The sequence below is a fragment of the Schistocerca gregaria genome, chromosome 3 (assembly GCF_023897955.1).
Source record: "Schistocerca gregaria isolate iqSchGreg1 chromosome 3, iqSchGreg1.2, whole genome shotgun sequence".
In the NCBI taxonomy this organism is placed as follows: Eukaryota; Metazoa; Arthropoda; class Insecta; order Orthoptera; family Acrididae; genus Schistocerca; species Schistocerca gregaria.
The window spans coordinates 871,214,583-871,239,671 of record NC_064922.1 but is presented as its reverse complement, the minus strand read 5'-3'; positions in this window follow the sequence as shown (position 1 = coordinate 871,239,671).

Here is a 25,089-nt window from a genome sequence, read left to right as displayed (position 1 = left end):
TGCGCTTCATCTGCGGAGGAGACACATACAAGATGCCAGTGCCACCTATTCTAGAGTGCGCTCCAGTCTTCGTAGTACGTATCAGAACTTGAAAGCATGTATCGAACGTCTTCACAGAAAGCTGATAGGATAGCGGTAGATCAGTACAGGCCATACAAAAATGTAACAAGGATTCTTAAGGGACGCAGAAGTTGATCATAATGGTACCACGTACCCTCTATATGTTCGTACGGTTGAACGCGGAATGGATATGTAGAAACAGATTTCCCGGACGAAAAACGGTAACTAAGTCTTAGCGCTGTGTTCTTCAACAATGCTAGAAACTGTATTCAGGGTGGGATCTAGGTAGCCACGAGTCACGGAGTCTGATGTTCCTCTTGCAAGCCAAGTCCATATATGCTTTCATCTTTTCTCGATTCATGCAAAACTTTCAAACTGCCAATTCTCGAAAACTCTTTTACATTAGTCTAGCGATAGAGTATTGGAATACAAAATAGATCTCAGTATAATTTTAACTTCGGAATAAATAACAGAGTTGAGAAGAAACTATATTTGATGAGTGAAATAAACCATGAATGACAACTCCTGTTGTTATACCTTCATCAGTGAAATCCATAAAATATCGCTGTATATCTTAGATCATAGAGCAAAATGTGTCGCTACTTAGATAGTAATTAGAATAAAATTTATAAATTTTTGCAGATTCGTTACACAGATGTCCTACAGTTTAATTAATTTATGTACATACATCTAAAAAAGTTTTGAATCACCACGGTTCCCAGCACTCCTGAAGATAGACGTTGACTGTGGACATTGTATCACAGACACAGTCCCTTTGACTTTTCAGAGATGTCACTAAACCCGCCCAAAGATGTAAACAACCATCCGTCAGCAGCGCCTATTAGACGGAGGGGGCGTGACAGCCGATCAGTTCCAGTCATTTCACCAGGAAGTAGGTACGCGGCTCGTGTTGTCCAACCATGCCTAGACGGTCAATACCGCGGTTCGATCGCGTCCGCATTCTTACTTTGTGCCAGGAAGGGCTCTCGACAAGGAAGTGTCCAGGTGTCTCGGAATGAGCCAAAGCGATATTGTTCGGACATGGAAGAGATGCAGAGAGACAGGAACTGTCCATGACATGCCTCGCTCAGGCTGCCCAAGGGCTACTACTGCAGTGGATGACCGCTACCTATGGATTATGGCTCGGAGGAACTCTGACGGCAACGGCGTCATGTTGAATAATGCTTTTCTTGCAGCCACAGAACGCCGTGTTACGACTCAACCGGTGCGCAATAGGCTGCATGATGCGCAACTTCACTCCCGACGTCCATGGCGAGGTCCATCTATGCAACCGCGACACCGTGCAGCGACGTATAGATGGGCCCAACAACATTCCGGATTGGCATCACGTTCTCTTCCCCGACGAGTGTCGCATATGCCTTCATCCAGGCAATCGTCGGAGACGTGTTTGGAGGCAACCCGGTCAAGCTCAACGTATTAGACACACTATCCAGCGAGTGCAGCACGGTGGAGGTTTCCTGCTGTTTTGGGGTGGCATTATGTGGGGCCGACATACGCCGCTGGTAGTCATGGAAGGCGCCGTAGCGGCTGTAAGATACGTAATGCCATCCTCCGGCCGTCAGTGCAACCATATCGGCAGCATATTGGCGAGGCATTCGACTTGATGGACCACAATTGGCGCCCCAATCGTGCACGTCTTGTGAATGATTTACTTCAGGATAATAACGCCGCTCGAATAGAGTGGCCAACATGGTCTCCAGACGTGAACCCTATGGAACATTAGCTGTGATTGATTGAAAAGGGCTGTTTATGGACGACGTGACCTACCAACCGCTCTGAGAGATCTACGCCGAATCGCAGTTGAGGAGTGGGTCAATTTGGACCAAGAGTGGCGTGATGAAATTGTGGATAGTATGCCACGACGAATACAGGCATGCATCAATGCAAGAGGACGTGCTACTGGGTATTAGAGGTACCAGTGTGTACAGCAATCTGGACCACCACCTCTGAAGGTCTCGCTGTATGGTGGTACAACATGCTATGTGTGGTTTTCATGAGGAATAAAAAGGGCGGAAACGAAGTTTATGTTGAGCTCTATTCCAATTTTCTGGACACGTTCCGGAACTCTCGGAACCAAGGGGATGCAAAACTTTTTTGATGTGTTTACTTTCATGGCAGACGACAAGTTGCGAAATGTTTGACATGTATGTTCTCTCAGTTTCGATTATATCATTTGCTTCAATTTTGCTCATTTTCCTCAATTTTTGCAACAGCAGTGGTGATTAAAGTGATGGAGTAAACCACATTTTACACGACTCCACTGATAAGTTGTAAGGAAATAGAGCAGAAGAAGCACAGAAGAGGGACATTATAAAGTTTAACAAAGCTTCTTACCTGATGTTCCAGAAAATTGCCGCTCCAGATGTTTGGCTGAACATCATATAATTAGCTTTATTATAGTTTACAAAGTATCACTTCACTGCGATATCATGACAACAAAGACACATAATAAAATAAAGCGTAATGAAGTCAAGTGGCTATAACCAGAAAAATAAATACTCATGTAAACCACTGACTCACGAGAAGATCGTGTAACTTCTCTAAACGCCTCGAGTAAGAAAAGAAAAGAGACTGACTCAGATGATTGCTTTACTTTGCCTTTCATATTACAAAGAATCTCAGTTCTGAAAGTGCAGTCCAACATGGAGAAAGAAGGATCTAGGATCTCACAATAGACATCAGTAACGGTATAGATTAGGCCATTTCCTTCAGAAAGGCTACTGATACTTTCATAGCGCTAGCAAAAGACTGTATTTCACTTCAAGCGCTCTCGTCTACGAAACGTTGTATCTCAGTTTTCTTTGCTGCACTATTGCAGTTATGAAAATTTCGTAGGAATGAAGATTTCCAGTAGGAACTATAAACACGGACGATGGGCGGTTTCAAAATATGAAAAACTCATCGAGTGAATCGGAAATTACGCAGACAAATCAAACGAATAAAGTGGTACTGTAAACGTTAGTACGATTCGATCCATTATATACTGCTTGTGAAAGCCTGCGACGATGAAAATGATGGGTTTCTTTGTAAATAACTTTTCAGCTACCAGTCATGATTTTCTTTCATTTTCATTTGGATTTTTGAGCTGCTTCGACGGTATACTTAGATGAAAATGTTAACGCATAGAAATAAACTCCAGTGTAAAACAGATGATGATGAGTCCCATACTCCGTTTACCGAGCGTAGGGGAGCGACGCGGGAGACCCGCGCCGCCTTACTAGGCAAGGTCCTAGTGGAGGTGGTTTGCCATTGCCTTCCTCCGACCGTAATGGGGATGATTGATGATGATGATGAAGACGACACAAACACCCAGTCATCACGAGGCAGGTGAAAAATCCCTGACCCCGCCGGGAATCGAACCCGGGACCCCGTGCTCGGGAAGCGAAAACGCTACCGCGAGACCACGAGCACAGATGTAAGCAAATTATGATCCAGACTGTTTGAGAAAATACCTTCTGTACGAAAGCCTTTCATACTCTGTGGAAGACCTATAGCATTATCTCTGTCGACTACATGTAAAAACATCTTTGTAACAGTTTGTTTGTGTAAGCTATTCTCGACGTATGTTGTACACAGAAAATTGTGTGTGATGTTTAACATGTGTGAGAGACTGCACAAATGGACCATAAGAAAACTGTTTAACTACATTTTCTTCCAAATTTCGCCACTAACTACGTATAAAAATCGACAACCAAGTAAAGAAAAATGGTTCAAATGGCTCTGAGCACTATGGGACTCAACTGCTGTGGTCATTAGTCCCCTAGAACTTAGAACTACTTAAACCTAACTAACCTAAGGACATCACACACATCCATGCCCGAGGCAGGATTCGAACCTGCGACCGTAGCAGTCGCACAGTTCCGGACTGAGCGCCTAGAACCGAGGGACCACCGCGGCCGGCCAACCAAGTAAAGACTGCGCCTTTTTATATGTACGGTAAAGTCAACAAAACGAAGCAAAACCTCACACATCAGAAACATTTACTTAAAAATGGCGTAGTACACAGAGAAAAATTGCTTACAAATGGGAATTATATCCCGAAACCCGTCGTGTAAAACACAAGTGAAGGGAAATCGTGAGTGGTAGGTATTTATAAAGAAATCCGTCGTTCTTGGTATGCACGGTAGGCACGAAGAAGACATTGCCAAACTAAGGTTGGGGACAAAGGGGAAACCGTGCTTGTAAGCCGTCCCGGCTGCCCGAGTTAAAAGCCAGAGCTTGTCCAGAGGGCGGGCAGCGGAGTGGGTCGTTTGTTGCGCCCAGGAAGCGGCCGATACGATACGCAGCTCACAGGCCTCCTCTGCTGCCACTCAGCCTTGCGCCAGACGCCGCTCGCCTTGAAACACATTCTGAGCCTGACTCACGAGCTGTGCTGAGGCCAACAGGCGAAACGAGAGCCCACACATGTTTTCCCCTCAGTATCTGCGCTCGTAGTCTTGGGCGTTGTCACGAGCGCTGGAGGAATGTTGTTATCGTAAGGCAGAAGCAAGTCCTGCCGAGTAAACAGGAGAGAGCTACGTGATGACGTTGGATCCCGTGCTTAGCTGTCGGCCAGCCACGAGCTTCTGGGAGAGAACGTCGGAGCAAACCTCCGAGGATCTGTGATACCGATCAGTATCGCTGATTCATGATTTTCGTCATTCCTCCTCGTTGTCGTTGTCAGTATTTCTCTCCTAAAGTAGGGAGTTCGCTCACCCGCTGTTGCTTGGCTCACTCGAAATTTACAACTTTCGAAAGAACACTTGAACCCCGCAACTTTCCCAAAACTTCCCTTACTGCATGTAATCGAACTCCGCAACTACACTCCTGGAAATGGAAAAAAGAACACATTGACACCGGTGTGTCAGACCCACCATACTTGCTCCGGACACTGCGAGAGGGCTGTACAAGCAATGATCACACGCACGGCACAGCGAACACACCAGGAACCGCGGTGTTGGCCGTCGAATGGCGCTAGCTGCGCAGCATTTGTGCACCGCCGCCGTCAGTGTCAGCCAGTTTGCCGTGGCATACGGAGCTCCATCGCGGTCTTTAACAGTGGTAGCATGCCGCGACAGCGTGGACGTGAACCGTATGTGCAGTTGACGGACTTTGAGCGAGGGCGTATAGTGGGCATGCGGGAGGCCGGGTGGACGTACCGCCGAATGGCTCAACACGTGGGGCGTGAGGTCTCCACAGTACATCGATGTTGTCGCCAGTGGTCGGCGGAAGGTGCACGTGCCCGTCGACCTGGGACCGGACCGCAGCGACGCACGGATGCACGCCAAGACCGTAGGATCCTACGCAGTGCCGTAGGGGACCGCACCGCCACTACCCAGCAAATTAGGGACACTGTTGGTCCTGGGGTATCGGCGAGGACCATTCGCAACCGTCACCATGAAGCTGGGCTACGGTCCCGCACACCGTTAGGCCGTCTTCCGCTCACGCCCCAACATCGTGCAGCCCGCCTCCAGTGGTGTCGCGACAGGCGTGAATGGAGGGACGAATGGAGACGTGTCGTCTTCAGCGATGAGAGTCGCTTCTGCCTTGGTGCCAATGATGGTCGTATGCGTGTTTGGCGCCGTGCAGGTGAGCGCCACAATCAGGACTGCATACGACCGAGGCACACAGGGCCAACACCCGGCATCACGGTGTGGGGAGCGATCTCCTACACTGAATAGTGCACGGTACATCCAAACCGTCATCGAACCCATCGTTCTACCATTCCTAGACCGGCAAGGGAACTTGCTGTTCCAACAGGACTATGCACGTCCGCATGTATCCCGTGCCACCCAACGTGTTCTAGAAGGTGTATGTCAACTACCCTGGCCAGCAAGATCTCCGGATCTGTCCCCCATTGAGCATGTTTGGGACTGGATGAAGCGTCGTCTCACGCGGTCTGCACGTCCAGCACGAACGCTGGTCCAACTGAGGCGCCAGATGGAAATGGCATGGCAAGCCGTTCCACAGGACTACATCCAGCATCTCTACGATCGTCTCCATGGGAGAATAGCAGCCTGCATTATTGCGAAAGGTGGATATACACTGTACTAGTGCCGACATTGTGCATGCTCTGTTGCCTGTGTCCATGTGCCTGTGGTTCTGTCAGCGTGATCATGTGATGTATCTGACCCCAGGAATGTGTCAATAAAGTTTCCCCTTCCTGGGACAATGAATTCACGTTGTTCTTATTTCAATTTCCAGGAGTGTAGAAAAAGACCTGTGGTTTCTCTTGGTCACTCCGAGCACCACGTTAGGAAACCATATTGTATTATTGTAGGAATTTTAAGCTAAAAGTGCTTTTAATTTGTTAGTACAAAATTTTGAACAAGGTTAATTATTAAAACGCTGATAGAAAGTTTTCGAACCATTTATAAACGAAAAAGTAGGTTCAGTCTCAAATAATTTTATTCAGAAGACATTTTTAATCTAACGATGCCATTAAACCATTCCACTTAACAAACTTCGATCATTGTTATCTGTCCATTTCGCGATTTTGGCATTGCACCATTTTGTTCCGGATAAGTACTTCTCATTATCTGGATTTCTTGTCAGTTTTTGGTATACAGATAGTACCGACAGAATCTGGCCAAAAGTAAGTGTCCTTCTGTGCTCTTCACAACTTCTACATAAAAATTTAAGTGTTAGGGTGAGGTGGTTCGAAATTAAAACTGGCTAGCCGCGAGCTGGGACACTGATGGTTCAATACTAACGGAATTAAGTATATACACTCCTGGAAATTGAAATAAGAACGCCGTGAATTCATTGTCCCAGGAAGGGGAAACTTTATTGACACGTTCCTGGGGTCAGATAGATCACATGATCACACTGACAGAACCACAGGCACATAGACACAGGCAACAGAGCATGCACAATGTCGGCACTAGTACAGTGTATATCCACCTTTCGCAGCAATGCAGGCTGCTATTCTCCCATGGAGACGATCGTAGAGATGCTGGATGTAGTCCTGTGGAACGGCTTGCCATGCCATTTCCACCTGGCGCCTCAGTTGGACCAGCGTTCGTGCTGGACGTGCAGACCGCGTGAGACGACGCTTCATCCAGTCCCAAACATGCTCAATGGGGGACAGATTCGGAGATCTTGCAGGCCAGGTTAGTTGACTTACACCTTCTAGAGCACGTTGGGTGGCACGGGATACATGCGGACGTGCATAGTCCTGTTGGAAGAGCAAGTTCCCTTGCCGGTCTAGGAATGGTAGAACGATGGGTTCGATGACGGTTTGGATGTACCGTGCACTATTCAGTGTCCCCTCGACGATCACCAGAGGTGTACGGCCAGTGTAGGAGATCGCTCCCCACACCATTATGCTGGGTGTTGGACCTGTGTGCCTCGGTCGTATGCAGTCCTGATTGTGGCGCTCACCTGCACGGCGCCAAACACGCATACGACCATCATTGACACCAAGGCAGAAGCGACTCTCATCGCTGAAGACGACACTTCTCCATTCGTCCCTCCATTCACGCCTGTCGCGACACCACTGGAGGCGGGCTGCACGATGTTGGGGCGTGAGCGGAAGACGGCCTAACGGTGTGCGGGACCGTAGCCCAGCTTCATGGAGACGGTTGCGAATGGCCAACACCGCGGTTCCTGGTGTGTCCGCTGTGCCGTGCGTGTGATCATTGCTTGTACAGCTCTCTCGCAGTGTCCGGAGCAAGTATGGTGGGTCTGACACACCGGTGTCAATGTGTTCTTTTTTTTCCATTTCCAGGAATATATATATATATATATATATATATATATATATATATATATATATATATATGGTCTCCCAGCTATCTTGTCCACCCAAAATATCTCTGGAACAATAACAGCTATTGGAAAACGACTTTCACCGGTATCAATGTAGGGCTGGGCCCATGAATGTACATATCTGGAAACAATCTAGAACGAAAGCACATGTGTTTTTTAACACAAACTTATGTTTTTTAAATGGACCTCCTATATTTTTGCTTCAGCAATCCATAGCATGACAAAGCACATACACAATGGCGTTGATTGCATCGCAATATTCCTATTACATCCCGAGATATTAAGACGCGAAGTTGACGCCTGAAACACCCGACATGCGCTGCTAGCGCACGTCCTGAGGCTCAGGCGTGAACCCCATGCTGCCCGTAATCGCGATTTGATTGACAAGCGTAATCACACTTCCATACTTATCAAGAGGTCCGAAACAAATAATACGGTCTGCTGCCATCCTGAATTAACGTCGTACATTCCAGCAGGTTTTTATCCCATAGGCTAGGGCTGATGCGGTTCTGTAACAAATCTGTGTACCGCAAAGTTAGTCACAAAGTTAACTTTGCTTATCGTTAATCCGTTACTAATAAGGTAATGCCGCTCAACGTTAAAACTTTACTTTACTGTAGATCTAGCGCAAGTAACAGTTAATCATTCACTCGTAATAGTAAACTTCATGTTGATGCTTTTAGTAAAACGAGCAAGTGGACTAAAAGTTTTACCGTGGTTTAGGTAAAAATGTTTTGATTTGGGAAGTTCAGGTAGGACATAGAAGATGAATGTAAACATGTTTAACCAATTAGTTTTATTATCACATAATTATCAATGTTATGTTTATCTAATGCGTTAAATGACAAATTGTTGCAAACAAATGTTTCTTAACATCATTGTGTAAAATGGCCCTTTGTAGAAACTTTCACTGTGATACCATCACTACATACTAAACATAGCGTTCACATCTCATGCTCAAAGTAATGTCCATTGGCTTGCATATATAGGGTCACTCTGCGGATGAAGGATGCCCTACTTCGTGCTACTGTTTCCTCTTTGATGGCTTTACAAGCATCAATAATGCGTTGCTTCATGTCCTCTGGTGTTGTTGGTTCATGTTGGTAAACAGCATCCTTACTGCTCCCCGAAGAAAATAATCCAGCGGTGTAAGGTCCGGAAATCGGGCAGGCCACCGAACTGGGCCACTTCGTCCAATCCACCTACCAGGGAACTTACGGTTCAGAAGTCGTCGCCCTCGTAAAGCGTTATGTGCAGGGAATCCGTCATGCTGATACCACATGACCTTTCTCCGGTTCAGAGCTACGGTGTCCAAGAGAACAGGAAGATTGTGTCGTATGAATCTGGAGAATTGTGTGCCCTTTTGGATGCCATTTATAAAGAAACGTCCGATAATGGGATCTCCAATAATCCCACACCAAACATTAACTTTCCACGGACGTTGATGCTCTATCTGACGGAGCCATTTTGGATTGTCTGCGGACCAATAATGCATATTCCTCATATTAACAATTCCTTTGTTGGAGAATGATGCCTCGTCGGTAAAGAGAATCTCTGCAAAAAAAATTGGATTAGTCAGAAGTTTTTGCTGAGCCCACCGACAAAATGTTACCTTATTGCGGAAGTAATTTCCATGAAGATCTTGGTGTAAATGAACATGAAATTTATGACGTTTAAGAATACGTTGTGCTCTTGATTTCGACACACCAACTTCACGTTCAATTTGACGTGTGCTGATTTGAGGATTTACAGCTATGGTAGCGAGCACAGCAACTTCAGCACGTTCATCTGTGCGTGTTCTAGGACGATTTCGAGGTCTTGGATTTAAGCTTCCCATTTGAAGTAGACAAGATGTGAGACGACCAAACATCCGGCGCGAAGGCGATGGCCTGTCAAGGAACCGTCTTTTGTACAGTCGTTCTGCCTGAACAGCATTTAGTCCATCTACAACAGGGTACAGTACAGGTATGTAGAGTAGGGTAGAAAACAGACATATTAACTTAATAATCATAAAGTTCGCTAACAGTACTATCAACAAAAAAGCAATCTCATAACGTATTTCCCGTCAACATACATTCTCCATAGATCAGCAGCATTTCTACCATATCTTCATGTGTGTACATTATACTGTACAGTATAAGTTCCACAACACAACGTTTATTCACCATGTGTACTACCTCCGTGCCGTCACTAGATTACTCTGATGCACGACTACACTGGCAAGCGGTGTACTGCACGCCAAAGCAATAATAAATGGTATGCTCGGAGGGTGGTGGAGTGCAGGAGTTTGCATGGGTCGCAAATCATAAACAAGGCGAAGTGGTAACTGTGGCAGTAGTGGGAACTACGTTGGACACTTGACTAGGTTGAGCCAGGCCCTGCGCGACAGGCACAGTGGGTCATATAACGCATTAGATAAACCTTGTTTTGGGTGTGCAGGATAAATAAGACAACCTGACGGGTGGACACCGATCGGTACTGGTTCATATTGTGTACGTAGATACGTAAAACGTGCAAGAGGGAAACCATTATGTGCTTATGAGAGTTGATGGCAGCAGACCGTATTATTCGTTTCGTACCTCTTGATAAGTATGGAGGTGTGATTACACATGTCAATTACATCGCGATTACGGGCAGCATGGGGTTCACGCCTGAGCCTCAGGACGTGCGCTAGCAGCGCAAGTCGGGTGTTTCGAGCGTCAACTTCGCGTCTCAATATCTCGGGATGTAATGGGAACATTGCGATGCAATCAACGCCATTGTGTATGTGCTTTGTCATGTTATGGATTGCTGAAGAAAAAATATAGGAGGCCCATTAAAAAAAAAACATAAGTTTGTGTTAAAAAACATATGTGCTTTTGTTCTAGATTGTTTCCAGATATGTACATTCATGGGCCCCAGCCCTACACTGATGCCGGTGAAGGTCGTTTTCCAATAGCTGTTATTGTTCCAGAGACATTTTGGGCGCACAGGATAGCTGGGACACCCTGTATATTCGTATATATCATTCTTTCCTGGAGTTGAGGTTCTCGACGATTTCACCTGTTGTCGACGTTGGGACTGCCAATATATCGGTCCCAGGGATTCCAAGACTTTCAATAATGTCTTAATTTCTTCGTTTCAAGTTTCAAGTCGGATAACTAAAGCCAAAGAAATATTTCTTTAGTATGCTATAATTACATATTAACAATTTTCTGTTTTTTTTGCTCATACTATGAAGTCTTTCTTCCTCCCATATGGTTCAAATGGCTCTGAGCACTATGGGACTTAACTGCTGTGGTCATCAGTCCCCTAGAACTTAGAACTAATTAAACCTAACTAACCTAAGGACATCACACACATCCATGCCCGAGGCAGGATTCGAACCTGCGACCGTAGCAGTCGCGCGGTTCCGGATTGAAGTGCCAAGAACCACACGGCCACCGCGGCCGGCCTTCCTCCCATATTCAATGATTCTATGTGTAGGTGAAGTATCTCGTGGGTTTTGATGACTGAGTTTGCGAGTATCAAAGTAAGTGCCATAAATGGCCGTTTCTTTTGATTATATTAATTTAGAAGCTTCACTTCTTTACATCGCCAATCGACTGTAATACACACAACAAAAAAAGTTTTGCATCACCCCAGTTCCCGCAACTCCTGAAGATAGACGTTGACTGTGGATATTGTATCACAGTCATAGTCCATTTGACTGTTCAGAGATGTCGCTAAAACCGCCCGAAGATATAAACAACTATGCAAGAGCAGCGCCTATTAGACGGAGGGGATCCGACTACCGATCAGTTCCAGTCATTACACCTGGAAGGAGGTACACGACTCGCGTTGTCTGTAGTTTAACCATGCCTAGGCGGTCAACACCGCGGCCGTTCGATCGCGTCCGGCATTGTATTTCGTGCCAGGAAGGGCTCTCAACAAGGCAAGTGTCCAGGCGTTTCGGAGCGAATCAAAGCGATGTTGTTCGGACATGCAGGAGATACAGAGAGACAGGAACTGTCGATGGCATGTCTCGCTCAGACCGCCCAAGTGCTACTGCTGCAGTGGATGACCGCTACCTACGGATTATGGCTGGGATGAACCACGATAGCAACGTCTCTATGTCGAATAATGCTTTTCGTGGAGCCACAGGACGTCGTCTTGCGACTCAGACTGCACGCAGCATGATGTGAAACTTCACTCCCGACGTCCATGGCAGGGTTTATCTTTGCAACCATGTCACCATGCAGCACGGTACAGATGGGTCCAACAACATGCCGAATTGACTGCTCAGGTTTGGCATCACGTCCTCTTTACCGATGAGTGTCGCGTATGCCTTCAACCAGACAATCGTCGGAGACGTATTTGGAGGAAACCCGATCAGACTGAACGCCTTAGACACACTACCCAGCGAGCGCGGCAAGGTGGAGGTTCCCTGCTGTTTTGGGATGGCATTATGTGGGGCCGACGTACGCCGCTGGTAGCCATGGAAGGCGCCGTAACGGGTGTACTATACATGAATACCTTCCTCCGACCGATAGTGAAGCCATATCGGCAGCATACTGGCGAGGCATTCGTCTTCATGGACGACAATTCGCGCCCCCATCGTGTACATCTTGTGAGTGACTTCCTACATGATAACGACATCGCGAGGGTAGAGTGGCCTGCATGTTCTCCAGACATTAACCATATCGGACATGCCTGGAATAGACTGAAAAGGGCTGTCTATGGACGACGTGACCCATCAACCACTCTGATGGATTTACGCAGAATCGCCGTTGAGGAGTGGGACAGTCTAGACCAACAATGCCTTGATGAACTTGTGGATAGTATGCCACGACGTATAAAGGCATGCATCAATGCAAGAGGACGTGCTACTGGGTATTATAGGTACCGGTGTGTACAGCAGTCTGAACCACCACCTCTGACGGTCTCGCTGTATGAATAAAAAGTGCAGAAATGATGTTTATGTTGATCTCTATTCCAGTTTTCTGTACAGGTTCCTGAACTCTTGAAACCAAGGTGACGCAAAACTTTTTTTGATGTGTATCGTTTCCTTGTCTAACATTAAGAGGTACATCCTCCAGTAGTTCTGCAACATATTTTCCACGAAGATGCCATACCCTCGTCCGTTGAGCGCAATGGAAGATCATGTCAACCTGTCACAACGAATTCTGGCCCACGCCTTAACATCGAATCACCGTTAATGAGTACGAGGCCGAGAACGCCGCGAATTCAGATGCGCCAAAATACGGGAATTGTGGACATTTCAATGTCAGTTGCAACGGAAATTCCACTGTTAAATGCAGAAGAGAGAGCGGATAGGTGGAAAGAACACATTAAAAGCCTCTATAAGGGGAAGATTTGCCTGATGTGATAAAAGAAGAAACACGAGTCTATTTGGAAGAGATAGGGGACCCAACATTAGAATCAGAATTCAAGGAAGCTTTGGAGGACCTAAGATGAGATACGGCACAAGGAATAGATAACTTTCTATCAGAATTTCTAAAATCATTGAGGCAAGTGGCAACAAATAGACTATTCATATTTCTGTGTAGAATGTATGAGTATGGCGACATAGCATCTGACTTTCGAAAAAATATTATCCACACAATTCAGAAGTCTGCAAGAGATGACAAGTGCGAGAATTATCGCACAGCTCATGCATCGAAGTTGCTGACAAGAATAATATACAGATGAATGGAAAATAAAATTGAGGATGTGCTAGATGACGATCAGTTTGGCTTTAGAAAAGGTAAAGGCATGAGACAGGCAATTCTGACAGTGTGGTTGATAATGGAAGTAAGACTTGTTATCAACAGAAGAGAAACTTTGTTACAGGGAGAAATTTTGAATGCTTGATGTACTGTGCCGTCATCTCTCAAGCGATTTTAATCACAGTTGAAGCTTCTCGCGATTTCGAAGACACTAATTTTAGTTCCTTATGCTAGCTTACGCGGTGAATGTAAATTTTTACTGTTTTTAGTATGTAGGTTTAAATTCCACATAAAAAGACAAGAAGTTCCTTTAGCGTATCGTGCGATAACGTGGATCTGCAGGCATCCATAGAACAGACTGTCACACGCTTCTTGTGGTTTCTCCATCTCGGATACAAAATACATTTTCACAGCATCGATACAGAGATAAGATACGTTTTACGGTTTACATGCAGCAAAAATATTTTGCGAGCAGGTGGTGAGCAATGTTTTGCGTAAGCGTATAGTTAGCAACCAGTTGTTCACGTTGATTAGCGACACGTATTACGTGTCGCTCGGACGTCGCAGACGCGTGTCGACTTGCGAAACTGCATTCTGAACTGTGACAAGTGTTGCCAGTCACAGTATCGGCTGCCACTGGAATTTTCTCATGCTGTAAGAAATTATACGTTTATATAGCGTCTCAACCGCTTTAGGTTACAGATGTCAAGGGAAAAGTTAAGTCCAAATTGGTCTAGACCAAATGATACGTCACAACTTTCCTCGACGCCTGTATGTTCAAAATCCATATTATTAACATAGCGTGATACTAAAGCCTCTGTTCAATTAAGTAAATATTGACTGGTTGGACAGGGTGATGCAATACGTTCTTCCTTCCTCAACCTTTGTTAATAGGGGGCAGGAGGGAGGGGGCATCAGAAAATTGCCACTGTCTCCTCTCTAGATTGGCGAAAACCGAAAGTCGATGGCAATAAACGGGATGTCCTTTGTTAGCTCATCTTGTACAATGAGGTGACAAAAGTCATGGAATAGCGATATGTACATACATAGAAGACGGTATTATCGCATACGCAAAGTGTAAAGGGATGGTGCATTTGTGGGGCTGTCATTTGTACCAAGATGAGTCATGCGAAAAGGTTTCCGACGTGATTATGGTCGCGCGACGGGAACTAACAGACTTTGAACGCGGTGTGGTAATTGGAGCTACATGCATGGGACATTTCATTTCGGAAATCGTTAGCGAATTCAATGTTCCGAGATACACAGTGTCAATAGTGTGCCGAGAATATCAAATAGCAGGCATTACATTTCACCACGCACAACGCAGTGGCCTGAGGTTTTCGCTTAACGACCGAGAGCAGCGTCGTCAGCGTAGAGTTGTCAGTGTTAACAGACAAGCAACACTGCATGAAATAACCGCAGAAATCAATGTGGGTCATGCGACGAACGTATCAGCTGCGACAGTGCTGAGAAATTTGGTGTTAATGGGCTATGGCAGTAGACGACCGCTGCCAGTGCCTTTGCTAAGAGCACTGCAGCACCTGCAGCGCCTTCTAATCTGGTGACCATATTTGCTGGACCCTTGGCGACTGGAAAACAGTGGCGTGGTCAGAGGAGTCGCGACTTCAGTTGGTAAGAGCTGACGGTAGGATCTGAGTGTGGAGCAGACTTCACGAAGCCATGGTCCCAAGTTGACAACAAAGCACTGTGCAGACTCGTGGTGATTCTATAATGGTGTGGGCTGTGTTTACATGGAATGTACTGGATCCTTTGGTGCAACTATACCATTCATTGAATGGAAATGCTTCAGCGGTGTGTACTTTCTATCAGTATTAGCTGTTTTCTGTACTATCCCACTGGCGTATTGAGTGAGATGTAAAGACTATTCACGTCTCTTTTCAAGCTCCCCAATTTATCACAATCTCACGGTCCCCATGTACTGCTTGACAAAGAAATGTGAAGCAGCTAGAATGGGAGAAGGTAACGGGTTTAGTGGGTATGTGGTGTTGATTTAGTGATTGCAAAATGGAGTCAAATTTACAGAGACCTTGCAAGTAATAGCCAGCTTGTCAGTATGACACTGGATCTCCTCTGTCCAGGATGAATGCGTTGACTCTGTTGGGAAGGGTGTCATAACAGAGTTGCATTCTCTGCATAGGCAAGCTGCCTCACAGCTGTTATTATTGGCTCTTGATATCTTAGAAACTGGTATTGAAACAGAGCTGGTCTCAACAGGGCTCACGCATGTCCTATCAGGGATAGATCTGGGGATCTTGCTGGCCATGGGTGTTCTTCAGCTTCACGCAGACAGTTCACAGAAACATGTGCTGCGTGTGGACGGGAAGCGTCCTGTTGAAAAGTATAACCACGATACTGCCGCATGACATCAGGACACAGGATGTCTTGATGTACCACTGTGCCATCAGAGTTCCTTCACTGTGCGGAATTAGTATTTAATTTAGGGGCGACTAGACATTTCAACAAGAACAACAAAAACAGGATTACCGTTGCCACAACTTGACAAATAGCCTCTAGTCCCCTAATGTTACATCAATGCCTGTTCCCAACTGGCCATGGCAGATTAGCCAATGGAGATGGGACCCTTCAAAAAGTGCTCACACAACATTACTGATTTACGTAATTATTTATAATAGAAAGGCTGGTTAAATAATTGTTCCTCTGATCAATTGGGCAATAAATTCTCAACCAATAACAATAGAAAAAAACATCACTTCCAAATACAAACTTACAGAATCGTAATGCTAGAAAGGTACCTTACAAACTTCAAAATCCACTTTCATTTTACACGCAGATATAAAAACATCCAAAACTCACATTTAGCATATTTGTCAAATTCCAGTATTTATAATCCGCTGAACTACAGCGCAGAACTGACAATTTAAAACCTGTCCAGTGAGTAATCCTGATAGCAGAAAATTATGTTCACAAATAAGAAATATAATAACTTTATGCCGGCCGCGGTGGTCTCGCAGTTCTAGGCGCGCAGTCCGGAACTGTGCGACTGCTACGGTCGCAGGTTCGAATCCTGCCTCGGGCATGGATGTGTGTGATGCCCTTAGGTTAGTTAGGTTTAAGTAGGTCTAAGTTCTAGGGGACTGATGACCACAGCAGTTGCGTCCCATAGTGCTCAGAGCTATTTGAACCATTTTAATAACTTTATGACAACGCCCATCCGGCATTGGCCACACTTTTTGCACAATCCTAAATTCCTTTGAAAAGTGACAGTTACTGCACAATCTCCACACAGTTAAGTGAGCTAACGCCGCAGAAGTCACTGGAGGTTAATACACGCACCGTATTCCACTGATTTGTTCTCAAATATCATGACATCTTTATTGTGGGCGAAATGCTACAGCACAGTGTGTTCAGGTTAGGCCTATGTTGTCTTTTTTATCTGCCGTGGCGAAACCCCCCCAAACGACATCGGCCACAGCTCGACGTAAATTGCGTCCATACAATTGATTAGCCCACGACTTATCGTTCCACAGCGGCGTTGAATTCCCAAGCGTCTCGCTTTCACCATCAGTTCATTACCACAGAGTGCCACAATTTTTAATACACAATTCGGACCTTCCGGACCCCAACGCTCTGCCACTGTGACCATCTCGCTCGGCGACCGTTGTGGCCGAGCGGTTGTAGGTGCTTCTGTCCGGAACCGCGCAGCTGCTACGGTTGCAGGTTCGAATCCTGTCTCGGGCATGGCTGTGTGTGATTTCCTTAGTTAAGTTCAAGTACTTCTAACTCTAGGGGAGTGATGACCTCTGATGTTAAGTCCCATAGTGCCCAGAGCCATTTGTACCTTACCGCTCGGCACTCTCTAACCCTCCAGTCGTCGCCAGAGGGCTCTCGCCGTCAACTCGGCGCCCCAGTATCTCTGGCGACCTTAACACTCGCAGCCGGAACACAATAGTGCCGAAAATCGGCAGATCAGTGATTACAATCCATTGCCTGATATGATATCCGATGATTCTCCACTCCATGAGTAACACTGCTGTGTCTCTCCAGAACACCCGAAGATTGGGACCTCTCCCCAGGCGGTCGCCATACTCGCCGACCATGGTCATCCTGGTCAGCACAGAGCCGTGATTCATCGCTGAACAGGGTACGACGCCATTTATCATCAGTCCATGCGACACAGTCAGGGTAACGAACGTAGCCACTTTTGCTGTGATGTTAACTGCGGCTGCGGCTTGGGACAGGGATTACGTAGCCCAGCTAGTTTCAAAACAATGGTGCGGGATGACCCAGATTGTTGCAGGAAACCCATTGCTTATTCTGGATGACAGGCGCAGATGTGAAGAGGGTGCGACGTGCTTCGTGCACAATACGGCGATCCTCCCTATTGTTGGTCAGACGTAGTCGTCCAGAAACTACTCGATGAGTACACCTGCCCTCGTGTTCCCATGTGTCCCAACATCGTGCCACAGTCATACCTCAAGGTTCCACGAATGAGAGTATTCCAGGATTCGAGTAACAGGCCAAATGGAGACGCACAATCTAAACCCTGTTAGGTGGACACACCGCTGTCCACACGAGCGCACAGCATCTGCGTGTTCTTCACAACGAACGCTCAACAGGTGACGCTGTTCACGCCCCTTATACGCCTTACTAGGCGTTAGTAACGACATTAATGCACCATGGTGGCTCTTCTGCCCACCACAGGTAATTGCAACTCTAATCATTTTCACATACGGTGTGTACATGTACGAACGTACACTTGAGAAATCTGATTTTGTCTTCTGGGAGTTTGAGTAATCTTTTCAGGTCGTGTATCACATTTTCATGAGGTCGTGCTGAAGCGTTCTCGCTTCCCACGCCCGGGTTCCCGGGTTCGATTCCCGGCGGGGTCAGCGATTTTCTCTGCCTCGTGATGGCTGGGTGTTGTGTGATGTCCTTAGGTTAGTTAGGTGTAAGTAGTTCTAAGTTCTAGGGGACTGATGACCATAGATGTTAAGTCCCATAGCGCTCAGAGCCATTTGAACCATTGAACTTTTTCATGATCCCTACGCGGAAAATGCCTTGGTGACTGCAACAATGTATCACTGCTATACCCGACCGCTTGTTTTCTACATTTATCCTGCATGGTTTCACGGGAACAACTTCGCCTTTCACCTTCACATTTAAGTTTCTCGAGAATAACTGTAACACATTTTGTAAAGGATGTATATCCTTTACAAAATGAGCTACAGATATTCTTGAGAAACTTATATGTGAAGGTGAAAGGCGAAGTTGTTCCCGTGAAACTACACTCCTGGAAATGGAAAAACGAACACATTGACACCGGTGTGTCAGACCCACCATACTTGCTCCGGACACTGCGAGAGGGCTGTACAAGCAATGATCACACGCACGGCACAGCGCACACACCAGGAACCGCGGTGTTGGCCGTCGAATGGCGCTAGCTGCGCAGCATTTGTGCACCGCCGCCGTCAGTGTCAGCCAGTTTGCCGTGGCATACGGAGCTCCATCGCAGTCTTTAACACTGGTAGCATGCCGCGACAGCGTGGACGTGAACCGTATGTGCAGTTGCCGGACTTTGAGCGAGGGCGTATAGTCGGCATGCGGGAGGCCGGGTGGACGTACCGCCGAATTGCTCAACACGTGGGGCGTGAGGTCTCCACAGTACATCGATGTTGTCGCCAGTGGTCGGCGGAAGGTGCACGTGCCCGTCGACCTGGGACCGGACCGCAGCGACGCACGGATGCACGCCAAGACCGTAGGATCCTACTCAGTGCCGTAGGGGACCGCACCGCCACTTCTCAGCAAATTAGGGACACTGTTGCTCCTGGGGTATCAGCGAGGACCATTCGCAACCGTCTCCATGAAGCTGGGCTACGGTCCCGCACACCGTTAGGCCGTCTTCCGCTCACGCCCCAACATCGTGCAGCCCACCTCCAGTGGTGTCGCGACAGGCGTGAATGGAGGGACGAATGGAGACGTGTCGTCTTCAGCGATGAGAGTCGCTTCTGCCTTGGTGCCAATGATGGTCATATGCGTGTTTTGCGCCGTGCAGGTGAGCGCCACAATCAGGACTGCATACGACCGAGGCACACAGGGCCAACACCCGGCATAATGGTGTGGGGAGCGATCTCCTACGCTGGCCGTACACCTCTGGTGATCGTCGAGGGGACACTGAATAGTGCATGGTACATCCAAACCGTCATCGAACCCATCGTTCTACCATTACTAGACCGGCAAGGGAACTTGCTGTTCCAACAGGACAATGCACGTCCGCATGTATCCCGTGCCACCCAACGTGCTCTAGAAGGTGTAAGTCAACTACCCTGGCCAGCAAAATCTCCGGATCTGTCCCCCATTGAGCATGTTTGGGACTGGATGAAGCGTCGTCTCACGCGGTCTGCACGTCCAGCACTAACGCTGGTCCAACTGAGGCGCCAGGTGGAAATGGCATGGCAAGCCGTTCCACAGGACTACATCCATCATCTCTACGATCGTCTCCATGGGAGAATAGCAGCCTGCATTGCTGCGAAAGGTGGATATACACTGTACTAGTGCCGACATTGTGCATGCTCTGTTGCCTGTGTCTATGTGCCTGTGGTTCTGTCAGTGTGATCATGTGATGTATTTGACCCAGGAATGTGTCAATAAAGTTTCCCCTTCCTGGGACAATGAATTTACGGTGTTCTTATTTCAATTTCCAGGAGTGTATTACAATTCTAACGGTGCGCCGCTGAGTTCGATAGGTTTCTGCTATCTAGCTTACTCGCTGAATAACACAATCTGTGGATCACTAGTCGCAGTACCGTCTTATAAGGGATTTCCTGTACAGATGCACCGCACTTTCTTGGGCCCCTCCAAACAAACCTAAGTCTTCCATTCACTTTTTCCACTACATATTTTACACGATCACCCCATCTTCATGTCACATTTTATTATTATACAAAAAATATTTAATATGACGTGCTCGAAAGATTTATATGCAAGCTTCGTCAAATCTTGTGGTAAAGCGGTAAAACGCATGTCTGGAAATCGAAAGATCTTGGGATTGAACCCCGTTTGGTCAACGGATTTTTTTCAGTCTGCCTTTAACCTAGCGTTCACCTCTCAACGATGTGCAGATTCGACAGGAACGATTCCGCATTAGGACAATGGGGTAGCTTAGGAACATGCAAGTAACCGAAGACACGTCAGTTAAAACATTCACAACAGATCATTGAGCCACAGGAAATTTTTAATTATCACTACCTCTAATCTTGAAACCGTATACTGTCGTGTTATTTTCTTTGTTAAGGAAACTGACTTGCTATAACTATCCTTTGAAAAGAGAACTGAATAAGTTTGAAGCCTGGAAATCAGTTGCAGAAATACTGAAATAATATACATTAACGTTGCAAAAGTCACAGAATATCTCCTGAAGTCGTGTTGGACCCCCTTTTGCCCGCCGTAATGCATCATGACATGGACTCAACAAGTTTTTGGGAGACCCCTGAAGACCATGCTGCCTCTATAGTCTTCCATAATTGCAAACAATGGCTCTGAGCACTATGGGACTTAACTTGTGAGGTCATCAGTCCCCTAGAATTTAGAACTACTTAAACCTAACTAACCTAATGACATCACACACATCCATGCCCAGGCAGGATTCGAACCAGCGACCGTAGCGATCGCGCGGTTCCAGACTGTAGCGCCTTTAACCACCCGGCCGGCTTCCATAATTGCGAAAGTGTGGCCAGTGCAGGATTTTGTGCACGCACTGACATCTCGATTATGTCCCATAAAGGCTGGAATGGGGTTTACGTAGTGCGATCTGGGTGTTCCAACTGTTCGCTCGAATTGTCCAGAGCGTTCTTCTTTAACAAATTGCGAACAGTTGTGGACCAGTGACATGGCTGGAGACATGAAGTCCATGAATGGCTGCAAATGGTCCCCAACACAACCACTTCCAGTCAATGATCGGTTCATTTGGGCCAGACGACCCAGTCCACTCCATGTAAACACAGCCCACAGCTCTTTGGAACTATCACCATTTTGCAAAGCGCCTTATTGAAAAATTGGGTTCATGAATTCTTGGGGTGTCCGCCAAAATGAACCCTGCCATCAGTTCTTACCAACTGGAATCGGGTCTTATACGACCAGGTCACGGCTGTCCAGGGTCCAACTGATATGTTCACAAGACCAGGAGAGGCGCTGCAGGCGATGTCGTGCGGTTAGCAAAGGCACTCGCGTCGGTCGTCTGGTGCCGTAGCCCATTAACGCCAAATTTCACCGTACAGTCCTAACGGATACGTTCGTTGTAAGTCCCACATTGATTTCTGCGGTTATTTCATGTGTTTTGATGTCTGCTAGCACTGACAACTCTACTCAAATGCCACTGCTCTTCGTCTTTATGTGAAGATATTTCACTGAAAATATACGGCAACCAGCCACTTTTTATAAAAAGTGGCTGGTTGCCGTATTTTTTCAGTGAAATATCATTATCCACGGCCACGGAGCTCAACAGTCCAAATAAAATGGACAAATTGTTTATGTGAAGACTCTATTGCGTTGTCCGTGGTGAGAGGTAATGCCTGAAATCTGGTATTCTCGGCACACTCTTGACACTGTGGGTCTCGGTATATTGAATTCCCTAACGATTTATTAAATGGAATTCCACGTGTAATAGCTCCAACTACCAATTCCGCATTCAAAGTCTGTTAATTTCCGTCGTGTGGAATAATCATGTCGAAAACATTTCACACGAGTCACCTGAGTACAAATGACTGCCGCGCCAATGAACTGTCCTTTTATACCTTGAGTGAGCGACACTACCACCATCTGTATCTGTGCATGTCAATATTCCATGACTTTTATCACATCAGTAAATGATACAAAATAACGAAAGAAGACATATGAAGTGCTGATGGATTTTAATACGTAGGGTAATTGAAGACACCGATAAGATGGTTAGCAAATGCGGCACAAATCGCTTCTTCTGTTTTTGGTATAATCCCCTGGTTGACTTCATTTGTTGTCTGCTGGAGGTACTAACTGCCACCTCAGTTGCAACTGTAGAGGTTAATGTCTCCAGACACCTTGCAGACAACTGAAGAATGGCGTGACAGATCACTACAGTGACTTATGCGTGTCTGAAAATCTCCCACAAGAAGCGGCAGTTGCAGCTGTAGTTCTGAGAATCAACTTCTCAGGTCGTGCAGAAACGGTAGCCGCACTTCAAAGCAGGTTAGCGAAACGATCCGGGAAGTCCCTGCTATTATGACTGCGTGTGCGCCAAGTTAACACCGTGTAGTGAAGAATACGGAAAAGTCGGGAGAAATACGGAGTTATTTATACTTTTTCCTATCCTCCTGCTCATTAGCTCAATACGCTGAATACTGAGACTTTGTGGAACTAAATGGAAGTTCGCGGAACTGTGACGTGAGGCTGCAGCGTTGCGGGTAACTCGGAGAGTTCCGTTCAAGCTAATTATCCTTTCATGAAATCGATTTTTAGCCCTTAATCGAAGAACTAAGCTGTAAGTACAGTTCTTTTTTCAAAACGATTTTGTTTGCTTCTAAAGGTGCTACATCTATGCGGGTATAGTATACTAAAAGCCCTTCATCATGTTGCACCCCTGCAAAAAAAAGCTACACTCGTCAAAAAAAACGGCAATTTTCAGTTTTTGTCACCAAAAAATACGTGCGAAGTGCCGCAAAGTGTTTGAAATTTGTCCACATCAGAGCAGATGCGTCAGCTTTGTAATAGGCTACTTCATCATGCGCCACGGCAAGAACGGTGACTCTTCATCGTTGCTACTGGAGGGTGTACATGGGCCATTTACGAAGAGCGGCGCATTCTGAGTTGTAAACTTTTCATTTACAAGGTAAGTTGAATACAACTGTTAATGTCATTGATTAATACGATTTCAGCGGTAGCACAATGTCTGTATCTTACACTACAATGTCCTTCCCGCTTGTATGCATGTCTGAAGAAATAGACATAGTTTTGACGATTACAGCTGTTGTAAATATTACGAAATTTCCTGTGTTGCAGCGTAAAAGGAGAAAAATGCACGTTTCTGCAATAGAGAAAGTTCATATTAATGGGGCAGCCGATCACATCCAGTCCTTCCACCAGGAAGGAGGTACACGTCTCGTGTTGTCTGTAGTTATGCCTAGGAGGTCAATACCGCGGTTCGATCGCGTTCGCATTGTCACTCTGTGCCAGGAAGGGCTCTCAAGAAGGGAAGTGTCCAGGTGTCTCGGAGTGAATCAAAGAGATGTTGTTCGGACATTGTGGAGATACAGAGAGACAGGAACTGTCGATGACATGCCTCACTCAAGCCGCCCAAGGGCTACTGCTGCAGTCGATGACCGCTACCTACGTATTGTTGCTAGGAGGACCCTGACAGCAACGCCATGTTCAATAATGTTTTTCGTGCAGCCACAGAACGTCGTGTTACGACTCAAACTGTGCACAATAGGCTGCATATGGGCAACTTTACTCCCGACGTCCATGGCGAGGTCCATCTTCGCATGCAGCGCGGTGCAGATGGGCCCAACAACATGCCGAATGGACTGCTCAGGACTGGCATGTTCTCTTCACCGATGACTGTCGCATATGCCTTCAAGCAGACAATCGTCGGAGATGTATTTGGAGACAACCCGGTCAGGCTGAACGCCTTAGACCCAACGAGTGCAGAAATGTGGACCAGTCAACCAGATCATCACTATTGACATCGTTTTCTCTGTACTTTCAATATTAGTGATGCCTGTTAAAGCATCCTGGGTAGCCTGTTGAATGGAAATGGGTAACACGCGTTTTGGTCAGGTGCAAGCAAATGGTATGCATATCTCAACAAACGGCGATCTCTCCAATTTTGTCAATATCTTCATGAACATGGTTGTCAGTGGAAGTGGAAATAAGAGAGATGTTTCAATATTTGACCTTACATACGCCGCTATGTCATAGGCAAGGCCGTATCTGAGAATTAGAAACTCAAAACCAGATACACTGAGATGACTAAAGTCATGCTGTACCTCCTAATATCGTGTCGGACCTCCTTTAGCTCGGATAGTGTTGTCCGTGCAGGATTTTGTACACGAACGGACCTGTCGATTATGTCCCACAAATGTTTGAGGGGTCCATGTCGGCGACCTGGTGGCCAAATCATATTGTCCAGAATGTTTTGATGTGGCACATTGTCATCCATGAAAATTCCATTGTTGCTTGCGAACATTAAGTCCATGCATAGCTCCAAATGAACTCAAAGGAGCCGAAAATAACCATCTCAAGTCAGTTGGAGCGGAGGACCAATTCCATTCCATATAAACACAGCCGACACCATTATGGAGCCACCATCAGCTTGCACAGTGCCTTGCTGACAACTTGGTTCCGTGGCTTCGTCGGTTCTGCGCCACGCTCAAACGCACGGGACTCATCTGACCAGGGCACAGTATTCTACATCTACATCTACATTTATACTCCGCAATCTACCCAACGGTGTGTGGCGGAGGGTACTTTACGTGCCACTGTCATTACCTCCCTTCTCTGTTCCACTCGCGTATGGTTCGCGGGAAGAACGACTGCCGAAAACCTCAGTGCGCACTCGAAT